Source organism: Phocoena phocoena, chromosome 16 (genome assembly GCF_963924675.1).
Source record: "Phocoena phocoena chromosome 16, mPhoPho1.1, whole genome shotgun sequence".
In the NCBI taxonomy this organism is placed as follows: domain Eukaryota; kingdom Metazoa; phylum Chordata; class Mammalia; order Artiodactyla; family Phocoenidae; genus Phocoena; species Phocoena phocoena.
The window spans coordinates 42,154,540-42,169,288 of NC_089234.1; positions in this window are offsets into that span (position 1 = coordinate 42,154,540).

Here is a 14,749-nt window from a genome sequence, read left to right on the forward strand (position 1 = left end):
ACACGACTTACTGGGGAAACAAAAAAGAATCTGTACACAATTCGTGTGCCCTCAGTAATCGTCAAAATCTTAAAAAATGCTACAATGTTATATTACTCTACTGTTATTGTAGTAGTCCTCTTGTCTTCAGAGTATTTTAAAAAATCTCAGATAGCTTTCCTCCACTACAGAACACTTCATACACATTCACTTCATTTACATTCACTCCTGGCAGTTAATAAACACAAAAAGCATGCAATTCTCCATTCAAGAGCTTTGAAATATTATGCACATATGAGGGAAAATGTTTTAGAGAACAGTTTGTCTACATGGTATTAGTTTTGATATACAGTATTTATTAACAGCATTTATAAAGGCTAATGTAAGTTAAGTTGAAACGATCTGAGAGAAGGTTGTAGCTCTACAAGATGTTTTTGTGAATCTGCAAAATGGGAGGTTCTCTAGGAACTTACCAATGTTTCAGCAAGAACCAGAGACACTGAGACAGCAGCACCTACCAGGCAAGTGTGTCAAGACCTCAACAAGTGTTTTGAGAATTCAGAAGAGGAAAACATTACTTTGTGCTTTCAAAAAAGAAAGCGCCATGCCTGAGGTATAATGGGCTGGACCTTTAATGATTTGTGTAGACAAACAGAAAGATCATTCCAGACAAGGGCAATGCCTTTCGCAGTAGTAAGAATACCATGATTTCTTTGACCACAATGAGGCTAAATAGTTAGCTGGAACAGGTTCTTTATATAGGGGGAACATGTATCAACTAAGGAGTTCTGTGCTAGAATGAGGAGATGATGACTCCTTCTGTAAAAACATATGTATGAAAGTAGCAGTATGTACTGAAAATGATAGCATGTACTGTTTTTAATTGTAGTTAAGTAAAAGAAAGCTGAGTGTTATCACATCCACAACTCATTAACATACAGGTAACATCATGCAAAAACCAAATGCTCAAGAAAATAAGAATTCAAAAGCAGAGAATCATATATGGTAACCATGTTGGTGAGAGTTCAGAGAGGATTTTATATGTATAGCATGGAATGGTTGCAGTGATGACAAGATAGCTTCCCATGATATACTCAAGTGGCAAACTTAATAAAAGGAACCCCAGTTTCAAATCAATATGGCTTTTATCTCAAACTTATAATTAAGTAAATATAGAGTACTTGTTTGTATATGCAAGAATAAAAAGATTCTAATCAGTCACTACTATAAGTACAAAAATAAATGAAGTGACTCCAATATTTTAATCTCAAACATCAAGTTATTTTTGAGATGCCTGCAGAATGCCATTGTCACTGATTAAATGGAGTGAGGCTGGTACGTGGCACCTAACTGGCATTCCATATGTATGTTTAAGTTTAATTAACAAAAACAAAGTGATAACTAATCTGACCAACAATATAAAAATATCGTAGAAGGGAAACTCTATAAAGTATACTTTTACTAAATCATTTACTATGATGAACCATGTTAAATTGTATAGGAAATATCAACTTCAATTACTAGGAAACTACTTTTCATCTTTTCATCCATAACTTGTTAGACAATTTGTTTTTTTCAAATCATCACCACGTATAAGTTGTGATGGTTATACAGATGTCATTTGAGGCAGACAAATGACTTCTTTTGGTATTGACTTTGGTGTCAATGCCATTTCTGAGTTTGCCATAAGAAGTAAGAACTAATGTTTTTGATTTTCCTCTGCCAAAAGCATTGACTATGTGGCTGCTTTTTCAGTGAGCATGCCTGAAAGGTGCCAAATCTTATTAAGAATAAAAAATAGATGGAATAGAGGTAATATTTAAATAGATTTTAAAGTGACGCATTCCATGATCAAAGTTAGTCAAAATTAGTGGCACCTGTTATACAGAATATTCTTACAATGAGTTGTGACTTAGCAATAGTTAGGTAACTCACCATTGAGCCTTTACTTTCAATCATTGTTTACAGCAGCCCTGGTTTACCTCAAGTTTGTCTGAAATTTTAAATCCCATGATAAAGTTTTTTGTCTGCACCGTTATAACTTAAACATGGGAAACTGCGGTCACAGCCAGAATAAAAAAGACAAACCTCTTTGTTAGCCCCTCCAATCCCTTGTGATGCTAGCTTGCTTAATCAGCATGGTGATTTTTTTCTTCCCACCTAATCAGCTTTAGAATTCCCTCTTGGAAATCACAGAAAAATTAGTGGAACAGAAATTTAACAAACATCAGTAAAATAGGATTAGAAACGATTTTTTTCTTTTACTACAGCCCTCTACACTGAGACATAGAAAAATAGGTAACTTTCAAAATTTATGTGGAAATAAATATAATGGTTTTTAAAAGAGAAGCTTACAGTCATTTATCTGAAATGGGCTATAAAAAGTCAATATAACATTTCAGGTCCATATGTATTCAAACTGAGATCATGGCTTTTGCATGTACTTAATATTCCTTCAATGGTTATTAAAACTGAAAAATAACAACAGTATATATTAGATGATAGGTATTTCCCAGTACTTGAAATTTCATCTTTTCTGCCCATTACCTGGATGTTTAGCTCAAGATTAAATCTGATATTGTGCAGAATTCTGAGGACAATCAAATTATCATGTAAAAAAAATGACCTTTTATTCTCTATTTTTTAAGATCAAGTTTTTAATTAATTTAGAGTTATAGCTATGCTATCCCACAAGATTTGCATTACTTTAAGCCATAGTACAATTAGAAAATTAGACCTCAAAAGAATTCTTGCCCTTGGCTTCTCAGATTTCATCTTAAAGAGGCACTGTTTATGGAAGATGATTCTTTTTTGCTTTTATTTAAGCTTATTCTCTTTGTCCTTGGTTTTTAAAGAAATGTTTTCTTTCTACAAGGGGCAGAAGTGTTATGTATGCTTTTTGACTTACAGTATGTGAATCATGTTCTGTTTTTGATTGCCAGAGATTCTCCCAATTTTAGCTTTGATTACCCAGAGAAGAAGGTGTGTAATATTCCTGCATGACCTTTTAATAATTAATATTTTGATTTTATTTTATTTTGATGTTTTTTCAACTAAACTTTCCTACAGGCTCATGATTACAAGTTAAGTCAAGACGTAAAGATTTTACTCTTGTTCTTAGGGAGGCGATAACTTCATTAATGAATTCTTCAAATAAAATTTAAAATAACACTGAAAAATATAGGTCCTGTTTAAAAATGGGTTAAATATTTCAAATATGTTAATAATCAAAAATAGAGGCTTCAGATTAGTAAGCAGGACAAAATGCAGTATTAATGTTTTATTTGAAGAATATAAATAGTAGAATCTTCAAAGCAACGAAGTATTTGGTTCTTGGCCTAAAATTATTTGCCTATTTATTAAAACAAAGCTAAGTACATAGTCATATTTTAAAAGAACAAATTTTCTCAATGGTAAGCAAGGTATTTAAGTGTTTAAATTTAAATGGTGAGGAGGCACCACTGGTAAGAACATTTGGCTCATATGTGAGCAATTGTGTCAGAGCTTTAAAGCGCTCCTTGGCTATTAACCTCATAGTAACGTTTCCTTCTTTTCAAAAAAATAGATTGGAAGTACTATCACCAATTGTACCCCAGGCTTGGGATGTTACATTCCCAAAGCAAATTTTATTTGTTATAATAAAGAGAGGGAAGCTTTTACTATTCTACAACCATTTTATCTTGCTGTACGTCATAAAGATGCATAAAGATGTTACTTTCTACATCGTATTTCCTCTATATAAGAATAGAGAACTAATGATATCTTTCAAATTCTACCTTATTAAGATAAATTAATCTGTCATCTAGAAAAGATAAGAGGTTTTCCTGATGTTTATCTTTAAAACAAAGATCATTTTGGTTTGCATAAATTTTTCTAGGCAAAATAGCTTACTATTGCTATATGTCTCAAGTTTTCCATAAAAACAACTGTATAGAGCTAGGCATTCCTTATGTTTATTTTAGATCTTTACATTGAGCTCTCCTTGGTCAGTACAACTTGGTGTACCTTGTACTAATCTTTTTTTAGTACTATTAACCAATATGATTTTCATTTTACATATACTCTGAGCTACTATTATATAACCTACTATGCTACATAGCTATTATTGTAGCTATGGGCAGAGGTTTCCAAGATGAAGTAAACATAAAACCTGTCTTTAAAACTAGCTTATAGGATGTACTTGGATTTGAAACACATAACTAACCATCACAGAAGGGAGAAAGATTAGTCATAATACACAGATAAATTGCCCTGGGAATTCAAAAGACAAAGATCAGTGCTGGGAATTATGCGTTTGAAACATAACTTCACATAGCAAAAGCGTTAAAGGAACATGCTTAACTTTCCATGGATTTATTTTTCCCTATTTTTGATAAAGGCTCAAAGGCTGAAATACAAATATCAAAAAGGGAACTGATTTATAACAACGAGGTCTAGCACACATGTAACTTTTACATATACTTTATGTAGCTAATAATTTTAAAATAAAAAGTTCTCCAAACCTAATGTCTTCACTAGTGAAATGTTTACATATTTTTTATTTGCCATCTTTTAAGATTTTGTTAACAGACACTGACATTATGACAAAATTATTGACTTATGAAGTATATTCATACATTCTACTTTTTATATTAAAGTTTTACTTAGGGAAAACCAATAGCATTAACGATCATGATAATTAAAAGCTAAACCAGAATATCTTAAAAATCAACACAACAAAAATTACAACTATTTTAGAAAAGGATCCAAAGAAAATCTGTAACCATTTGTTTTCAGAACAAATAAACCTATGAATTAATCAATTGAACCATTTTGGACATTTTAAATGAATAAATGAATGTACCAATGAAAGAATAATATTCCATAAACTTGACCAAATGAGGCAGGACCACAAAGTAAATTTTCAACTTATATTAATCTATCCTATCTCTATCTATTGCCCGTCTATCATCTACTTATCTGTGCCTTCAGGCTGGGGTCATAATTTCTTATGAAGAGAATCAAAAGCCTAGCACAATATTTACGGTGGACTTTGTGATCCACCCTTCCAGGCTGTCTCCCTTGTACAACTTATAATGTTGCTGTTAAGATTCTTTTCTTGTTAAACACAATACTGTGCATTATGAGACTTCCATAGTTGTATTAAGGATGACTTTTTTCCTAACTTCATCCTTCTCAGATGGATTGGTTTTGGTCTCTTCTACAGAACCCTTGATGTGACCCTTACTGTTTTCTAAAACCTGTTTCTTATATTCAGTTTCCTTTTCCTGTTACTTGATTTTTGTTTCTGGACGAAGTATGCATTAAATACAATATACTGAATGTTATAAAAACGTGCCCTCTCACCTACATTTCTCTAGCTTTCTTAGGCCTTTCAGGATATTTATTCCAATAACAGATAAATAATCTTGTTCATAAAACTGCATCATTTTTGGTCTTTCCCTGGTAACATAAGCACTGAACTATGGAGGCTGTACTTGTCTCCCTAGTGAGTTATTCACTGCTCAGAACAGCTAGAAGTATTAAGCAAAAGAGAATCAAAATCTCCCCACCTTTGTTTCTCTTTCTCTATTTTCTTTTTTTTTTCTTTCTTTCTCTATTTTCTGCTCTTCCTTTGTCAATCTCTCCCTGCCTCTCTCCTCAATCTGCTTGAAAATGTGCACAGAAAAAAAAATAATTGCTTATCTGTCCTATATTGCACTCATAAAAAATTTTAACTTATTTTTTCATTGTCCTAACCAGTTGTTTTCACATTCTGGAAAGAGAGTCACTTCGATCTGTTTTTTAAAAACAAAATTTTAATGGACGTCAGTGTGCCAGGTACATGTATTGTATATGAGAAAAAGGGACGATGTCAATGTGTTTTTTTTTGTTTTTAAGTGTTTTTTTTTAATTGTGGTAAAAGTCACATAATATAAATCATACTATTTTAATCATATTTAACTGTACAGTTTAGCTTATCAGGAAAACAAATCTTCATTTGCTGATTGGACTTTTTTTGCTCTCTTCAGATCAAGTACCCACCTTTTCTCTATAAATTTAACTGTGAAGAATCATTGCTTGGTACCTTACTATCTAAGCCCTTTGGTAATCACAAATGCTTTCTTCAATGTGATTATTCTCTTGATGTCCCCTTGTCAATGTACTAACAATCCAGAGGTCTAGAACCAAGTGTAAGAAAATAATTATTTAAAAAGTAAAAAAGAAAAGGTGAATAAAAAGGTGAGTATGTGTGAAAAAGCGTGAAGAAACTTACTGATTCAATTTGGTAAATAGGTAGGCATTTCATATTTTGTAAACTCTTGTTAAATAATAACTTTTTTAGTACATAGACATTTGTGAAGTACAGTATACAATTCATTTAACCCTTTCAAAAATACTGCTTGACATATGAGCAAACTGAGACAGAGAGAAGTAATTTACCCAAGGCTGTACAGCTAAGTATTGGAGCTAATTTTCAAATTGAGGCAGTCTGGATCCAGAATCTACACCCTTCAATACTTTATCTACCTGTACATAGTTCTTTACTGTTTAAAATCAGGGTGTGTGGCTCTGGTTTACTGAAAAGCCAGTCCACATGTGTAAAGGTCTTCAATGTACATTAGCACTACCTTGAGTTTAGTATAGAAAAAAATGGGAGCATGGCAGTAGAAAACATAGCCCTAACTTGGTCTCCTCTGGCTGCTGAACATCAGATTTCCCAAATTGTTTCTACCAGAGAAGTCAGTCATTCTAGAAGTGCTAAGGGTATTAGACAACAAAGAAAAATAAAGCAATAATTATATAAGAATAAAGCACTCTAAATGTAGGCCAAGGAACCAACGAAAGCCAATAACTTACTGTCAAAAGTGAAAGATTTTTTAAAAAGTGAGACAGGCCAGTAGAAACTTTTAGAGAAAAATGACTATGATCAGAGCTTATCCTTACATGAGAAAAATAAATGCAGGTCCATTACCTTAAATTTATAAACTTCTCATGAAATGACAGGTATCGTATGGAGGCAGGAAGAATTATAGAGAAAGTAACTGGCGCTACAGGTATCCAAAGAACATTCAGTGCCAATAATAGATAAAAATAACACTAAAAAGCCTTAGGGGGAAAATTAAGAAATATGTAAACAAATTGCTTTTAGGATACAGTTTGAAGACTTTAAGAATTATCTGATACTGTAAACCAGATGATTAATGATAAAAGAGGTACTTATGATAGAGTATTATTTTCTGTGGGTCTTTCCAGTTTCTGTACATCTTGTGAGCAAAGGCAGTGACAGCTATTGTTCTGGACTTTTCAAGAATGGTGGTATTGCAAACAGCTTTGGAGAGGAGATGGCACTGCCCTTGGGGTGAAAAGCCAAAAAAAAAAAAAAAACGGGAAAAAAATGAAGCTTCTCTTCTCCTTCAGCCACTTGCTAGAAACTAGCTCAGCACCATGATATGCCTTGTTTTTTCTATTGTTCCGAACTCCCCTACCATGGTAGGCAGAATAATGGTTCCCAAAGACACCCACATCCTAATCACTGGAACCTGCAAATGTGTTATGTTACATGAAGAAAGAGAATTAAGGGTTGCTAATCAGCCGACCTTAAAACAGGGAGATTGTCCTTGTGGGCTCATTGTAACTGCAGGAGCCATAAAAAGTATAAGGGGGGTCAGAGAAGAGGTCAGAGTATTGCAAATGTGAGAAGGACTTAACTCACCATTGCTGGCTTTGAGGATGAAGGAAGGAATGACAAATTACGGAATGGGAAAAGGCAGGGATATGGATTCTTGGCTAGTCTCTCCAGAAAGGTACGCAGCCCAGCTGACATCTTGATTTTAGCCCAATGGGACTCACATTGGATTCTTTCTCATAAATCTGTTTTTTAAGTTGCTAAGTTTCTGGAAATCTGTAGAACGCTAATACACCTACCTAAATTCAGTCTTAGTGGCCATGAATCTCTTTGAAGGAGCTTCATCTTAGCACTGTTAATAACACTCATTATGGAATGACAGTTCCATGGCACAATGACTTAGGTTTGTTTCAGAGGAAAAGATGAGCTCCTTTGCAGCTGTTCATACTTTGTCTTTGGGCTGTGAAGTAGCTGATTAAATCTTCATTCTCTCAATGATGTTTACAGACACATCCATTTTGACACCCATCTCTGGTTCGCCTGAACTACTTCTTATCCTTTATAAACACACCTGATTGGCTGAAGGGAACTAGAGCTCATGCTATTCCCTCTGAAGGTCTAGAAAATTTACCTCTTATATCTGGAGAAACCAGGTATTTGTGTTGATAGAGAACTATAGAGCGAATATGCCTAAATTATGATACAAAAGCATATACAAATATATGTCATTAGGTTTTAACCACATGAAATAATAGCAAATGTAATACTTAGAATATACCTATTATGCAAAAAAGCATATTGCAGTACAGAGGTCATGCACATAATTTGCACAATTCAATAAATTGCATAGCTAAAATTATCTTAATAGTATCAAATAATAATTCAAATAATAATCCACTGACTTGTTCATATTCCCTGCAACTAAGTACATCTGGAAGGGAATTCCAGGCCAGTCTCAGACTATTTGCATTATTTACCAACTAGGAAATACCTGAGAATCCTTCCAGAATATTCTTTGTGAGTTGCAGGAAGATTTAAAGGAGATCTGAAACTTTTTTCAGGTAAATCCCCCAAATTAAAACTTGGATACATAAGATTCCATACTACCAGTGTATAATTTGATAAATTAATGTTTGTGTTTCACTTTTCTTGAATTATTTTTATTTTTTTAAATTAAATTTCAAAGGAAGTTTATGAAATATTCAACACGGGACTATCTCAAACAAAAACACTCCTAATTTGTGTTTGATAAGAAGAAATGAAATCTTAAATACCAACATTCTGATGGAGAAGTGAAATGTCATAAACACTAATGAAATTTACTTGACTCATTTTTTTTGGTAGTATGTAAAAAGAAAAACTCTTCCCCTCTTTTCTTTCCTTCATCCTTTCTTTTCTGTTTAACTGACCAAGCTGTGTAAGAAACTATTATTATGATCTTTAAGAGTAAAAATATTTGTGATATTATGTTAAAAGATAAATGGAATTAAGATTTAGAACAGAGCTAGCTGGAAATTCCCTATTCAGTTGGTAACTCAGTATACCAACTGTGGATCAAATACATTTGTAAAGGATACACATTCACAGACTTAATAAACAACTAGCTTAAATCTTGAGCAAAAATCTTTATTGTAGGAAATTTGCAACACTTGCTATTATGATGAAGTTCAAGTGAGTCAAAGAATTTCATGATAGAAAAAATTCTATACATTTAAGTAAAGCAAATATATGTGTTTAGTCAATTCAATGTCATATATGTAAAATACAGATACTTGAGACAGGTTGTATGTTATAATCTTGAGATAAGCTTTTTTTTATAGCATTACACTTTCTTAAACCCAAAGGGCCTTATTTTTTAAAGATAATTATTTTCCACTCAATTATTTAAAGTTCCATATTTACAACTATGTAATGATTTAAATTCAAAATGATTTCTTGAATTACGGTGTCTACCAGTTATTCCTCATTATGTCTATAACTTTAAGCCTTAAAAATCCTTCAGATTAATTTTATTGACAGCTCTTAACAAATATCTTATTTCTACTTCATTGTCAGAGAATTAAGGTGTTGATATCGTAATTAGATTATAAATCCAGAATAACTGAAATGATATATTTAACCATTTAATAGAACAAGGAGAGTTGATGGAAAAGAAAATGTTCCTATCTTCTTGCCAAAGAACTAGATCCTACACTTTAGAAGGAAAGAGTCTTCAATCTCTATGCTAATTCAATCTACAGGCACACAAAATGGAACTATGGGTGCTCTAACAGAGTTTGAACTGATTAACTAGAGCTGAGATGGCCACTTATTCACAGATCCAGTCTATTTTCTAATTCTTGCCCAAATCAGTTCTCAGAAAGATGATTTTTTTTTATTATCTTAGCACCCATATATATGACAAAGGTATTTTGGCTTGTGAAGAATGAATATAGCTTCCGCTCTGGTAAGACTTTTAAAAAGATGAAAATCAGAATCATCCTTACGGGAAATAATTCCTAATATTCTCTGTCCTATTTGAAGAACAGTCGCAAATCATTTTAAAGTCATTGCCCCCAGTGGTGAATTCTTGCACCGTCCAAGGCTTTTCACCCTACAGGATTTGAGAAATCAATCATGTAATTAAATTCAGAATAAAAATGTGCACACCTTGAACTTGGGAAGGAGCAAAGGACACTATTGCACATTGATATTTAATATTTGGTAGCAGTTTGCATGGTGGTTAAAAAAATGGGGGGGGAGAGAGAGATGGAGATTGGGATTTATATATAGACAGTACATAAGCAACTCTAAACATGCTCAGTCCTTTAATCTTAGTGCAATAATAGTTTTAGTAAACTGCTAGAAGCACTAGAAATGAGTGTCCACATAACATACTGAGAAAGGTTAAAAAGTAGGAAAGATCATTTATCATAGATGCAGACAAACTTGGCTTTAATGGTCCATTCTTAAAGCCTTTTAACTTTAATCTTACTACCTGAAAAATGAGGCTAATAACGTCTACTTTACAGAGTTCATGTGAAGATTTTATGAAGTCACAGATTATGAGTGTCAACCTATAGAGGCTGATGTTATGGGAAAAGAACCAATGGATTGTAAGTCAGAACACCCAGATTCCAATTTTAGTTCAGCAACATACTAGCAGCATGACTTGTATATGTGATGTAAATTCTCTGAATGTCATCAATTCTATCTGAAAAATGCAGATAATTATATCTGTTCTATCTTCCCCATAGCTCTATATTTTTTTAACATCTTTATTGGAGTATAATTGCTTTACAATGGTGTGTTAGTTTCTGCTTTATAATAAAGTGAATCAGCTATACATATACATATATCCGCATATCTCCTCCCTCTTGCGTCTCCCTCCACCCTCCCTATCCCACCCCTCTAGGTGGTCACAAAGCACCTATCTGATATCCCTGTGCTATGTGGCTGCTTCCCACATTCGGTAGTGTATATATGTCCATGCCACTCTCTCACTTCATCCCAGCTTACCCTTCCCCTCCCCGTGTCCTCAAGTCCACTCTACATCTGTGTCTTTATTCCTGTCCTGCCCCTGACTCCAGGCTCTGATCCCAAATGACAAGCACCTAGTTCAGCCCATCAGCCCTGAATATCATAAAAGATAATGTATTTTTTAAGCCGTTAAGCTTTGTGGAAGTTTATTTTGTAGAAAGAGAAAACCAGAATATATGTGGCTCTAATTGCAAAAAAAGAATTTTGGAAATTTCTTGTCTAGGTTAGTAAACTTATGGCCACTTGGAACAGATTCTGTCTCTTTTTACAAATACACATCCCTATATACATATCTAAATTAACACACACATCTACACTTACACACACATAAAAATATTGTTTGCAGATTGCCCAATAACATATGGATGTAAAGTGAAAACCAGATTGCAAAATGGAGGATAAAGTACACTAAAAATGACAGCAAATACCAATTTGATCTACTATCAAACCTGACTGTGAACTTTCCAGAAAGCATGAATCAAAAAGGAAAAATAAAAGACTATATATTTCCCATAATTGAAATGGAACACACCGACTACTCAAGATACGTATCATTTTACAAGAAATGAAGGGAAATTCTGTTTTAAGTTGCATTTTATACACACCACTAAAGAATATCAAAAAGAAGATTCTCTGACCCTAATAACTACTCACAATTAGATTTTACATCAAATCCAGAAGGCATAAAAGAAAATAACATTAAATGTAATTCATAGCTAAAATTTAAAAATAGAAAAAATTGACTTTTTTCCCCAAAACATATGAAAAGAGGTAGTTTCCTTAATATTAGAAGGGTTCTTTTTTTTTTTAACAACTTTATTGGTGTATAATTGATTTACAATGGTATGTTAGTTTCTGCTTTATAATAAAGTGAATCAGCTATATGTATACATACATTCCCATATCTCCTCCCTCTTGCATCTCCCTCACACCCTCCCTGCTCCACCCCTCTAGGTGGTCTAGGTGGTCACAAAGCACTGAGCTGATCTCACTGTGCTATGCGGCTGCTTCCCACTAGCTATTTTATATTTGGTAGTGCAACCTAAGTGTCCATTGACAGATGAATGGATAAAGATGTGGCACATATATACAATGGAATATTACTCAGTCATAAAAATAGAAGGGTTTGGGCTTCCCTGGTGGCGCAGTGGTTGAGAGTCTGCCTGCCGATACAGGGGACACGGGTTCATGCCCCAGTCCGGGAGGATCCCACATGCCGCGGAGTGGCTGGGCCCGTGGGCCATGGCCGCTGGGCCTGTGCGTCCGGAGCCTGTGCTCCGCAGCGGGAGAGGCCACAGCAGTGAGAGGCCCACGTGTCGCAAAGAAAGGAAAAAAAGCAAAAACCAAAGGGTTCTTATAAATTAGAAAATGATATAAACAATTTATAGAAAAATAAATGAAATGGCTTTGAACAATATGAAAATATGCCCAATATACTAGCTAGTAAAGAAAGCAAATTAAAATTTAAAATGACAGTGTTTTCAAATCTCTAGCAAAGATAAAATAGATTTGATGACATACCACATGGTGGAGGAAGTAAACATATCTTTCATATCATTGCTGACGTGAGTCTCCATGGCTCACTGGAGAGCTATTTTGCAGTAACTCTCTATCATTTTCACATCTAGGGCTCTATCCTACATAAATGCACACATTTGCAAATATTTTTATATAAAAATGGTCATTAGATATTAAAACACTTTAGTCTAAAATTGGTAGTCTATTAATAATAATTGGTAAAATACTGGCTTAGACAAACACTGAAATTCTATGCAGCATTTAATAATATACAAGTATACACTCAAATATGGAGAGAAGGCTAATATTTCTTGTGCATATATCAGAGTACAAAACAGTGACCTTTTTATTTCTCGTTTGTATAAAAAAGGAACATGTTGAGGGCTGCATATGTACATACCTGTGTAGGCACAGGCATGTGCATGGGCTATTTTTGGAAGGATTCATAAGAAACTATTAACAAAAATATTCCTGGAAAATACAATAGGGGAATAAGAATTGGAAGCTGATTCATTTTCTTTTAATTTCTTATTTATTAAAAAAAATTTTTTTTGGCCACCCTGCGCAGCACATGGGCTCTTACCCCAAGACCAGGGATCAAACCTGTGCCCCCTACTGTAGAAGTGTGGAGTCTTAACCACTGGACCACCAGGGAAGTCTCGCTGATTCACTTTTATATAACTATTTTTTCATTATTTAAATTTATTTTTACCATGTGCCATTATTTTCTCACTAAAATTAGCGGGGTTGGGGGAAGCAAAATGATTTCTCAATGGCCTACCAATGATTTGCAAGAAACTAACTAATGTGATCCAAGAGTATTACATTTTAGTAGCTGAAGTTTATGTGGTTGACCGCTGTAGTTTTAAACTACATTCCAGGGAGCCCTAGAATTCCCTAGAGATACCTGGTGCCACTGTGGAGACTGATGGGGAGACAAAGTGGTCAAAATTATGCTGGATACCCCTCACCCTCACCAGCTGTGTCCAAATCATTCTTTTATTTACTTTATACATTGAGGCTACACAAAATACTTTGTTTGAATGGAAAATCGTACTGTTAGAAAAGCTTGAAAATTCCTGATATATAGGAATCCATTAATAACACATCCACTAGCTGTCAACTGCGATATGTGGGACAGCTGGAGAGTTCGATTTTAACATACGACATTCCATAATAGTTGAAAGACCTTTTGTGTTACGTGGCAATTGCATATGTAAATAAAGCCTCCCAAACCTTTTTTTTTTTTTTTTTTTTGCGGTACGCGGGCCTCTCACTGTTGTGGCCTCTCCCATTGCGGAGCACAGGCTCCGGACGCCCAGGCTCAGTGGCCATGGCTCATGGGTCCAGCCGCTCCACGGCATGTGGGATCTTCCCGGACTGGGGCACGAACCCGTGTCCCCTGCATCGGCAGGCGGACTCTCAACCACTGCGCCACCAGGGAAACCCCCCAAACCTTTCTTATTGGAATGTATTCAGACTATGGGACAATATCTAGGAAAAACATTGGCAATTTATGAGCCAAATTTCCAAACTGAAACAAAAACAACCTAATGTTTTCTATTTAATGCTGTAAGTTTTCTTGGGTTTTATACAACAGGAGTAATTAAACATTAGCCTTCAGAACTTTGTCACATTTATTGAAGAACCAATTGTCAGCATGTATAACTTCATAGAACACAACTTGATATTTTCTTTAATAAGGAGGGGTTTCAGATTTCAAGTTTTGGCTTGGTTTCTAATGGCTGTGCTTAGATTATTAAATTCCTTCTCTAACTGCAACTAAATATGTCTTCTATCTTACTTCAGTTCTGCCTATTATTTAAAATGCATTTGGCTCTGATATTTTATGGCAGAATGAACAATCTGCTTATATGTGTCAGAGACTATGTCTTCTTTCCATCATCAGAAAAAGAGTGCAGTGTGCAGTAGAAAGCATTACTGACACTTGGACAGTTTTTTCTCCTGATGCTCTTATTAGATACAACTTAAATATGTCTCTCCTGCCAGGCATAATTCCTATAAATTGTGACTGCTTCTCCACATGTTTAATCTCTATTTTTATCTAGGTTTCTCTACTGGATTTTCCACTGGATTCCACCCAGATCTCTAACAACTCATAGG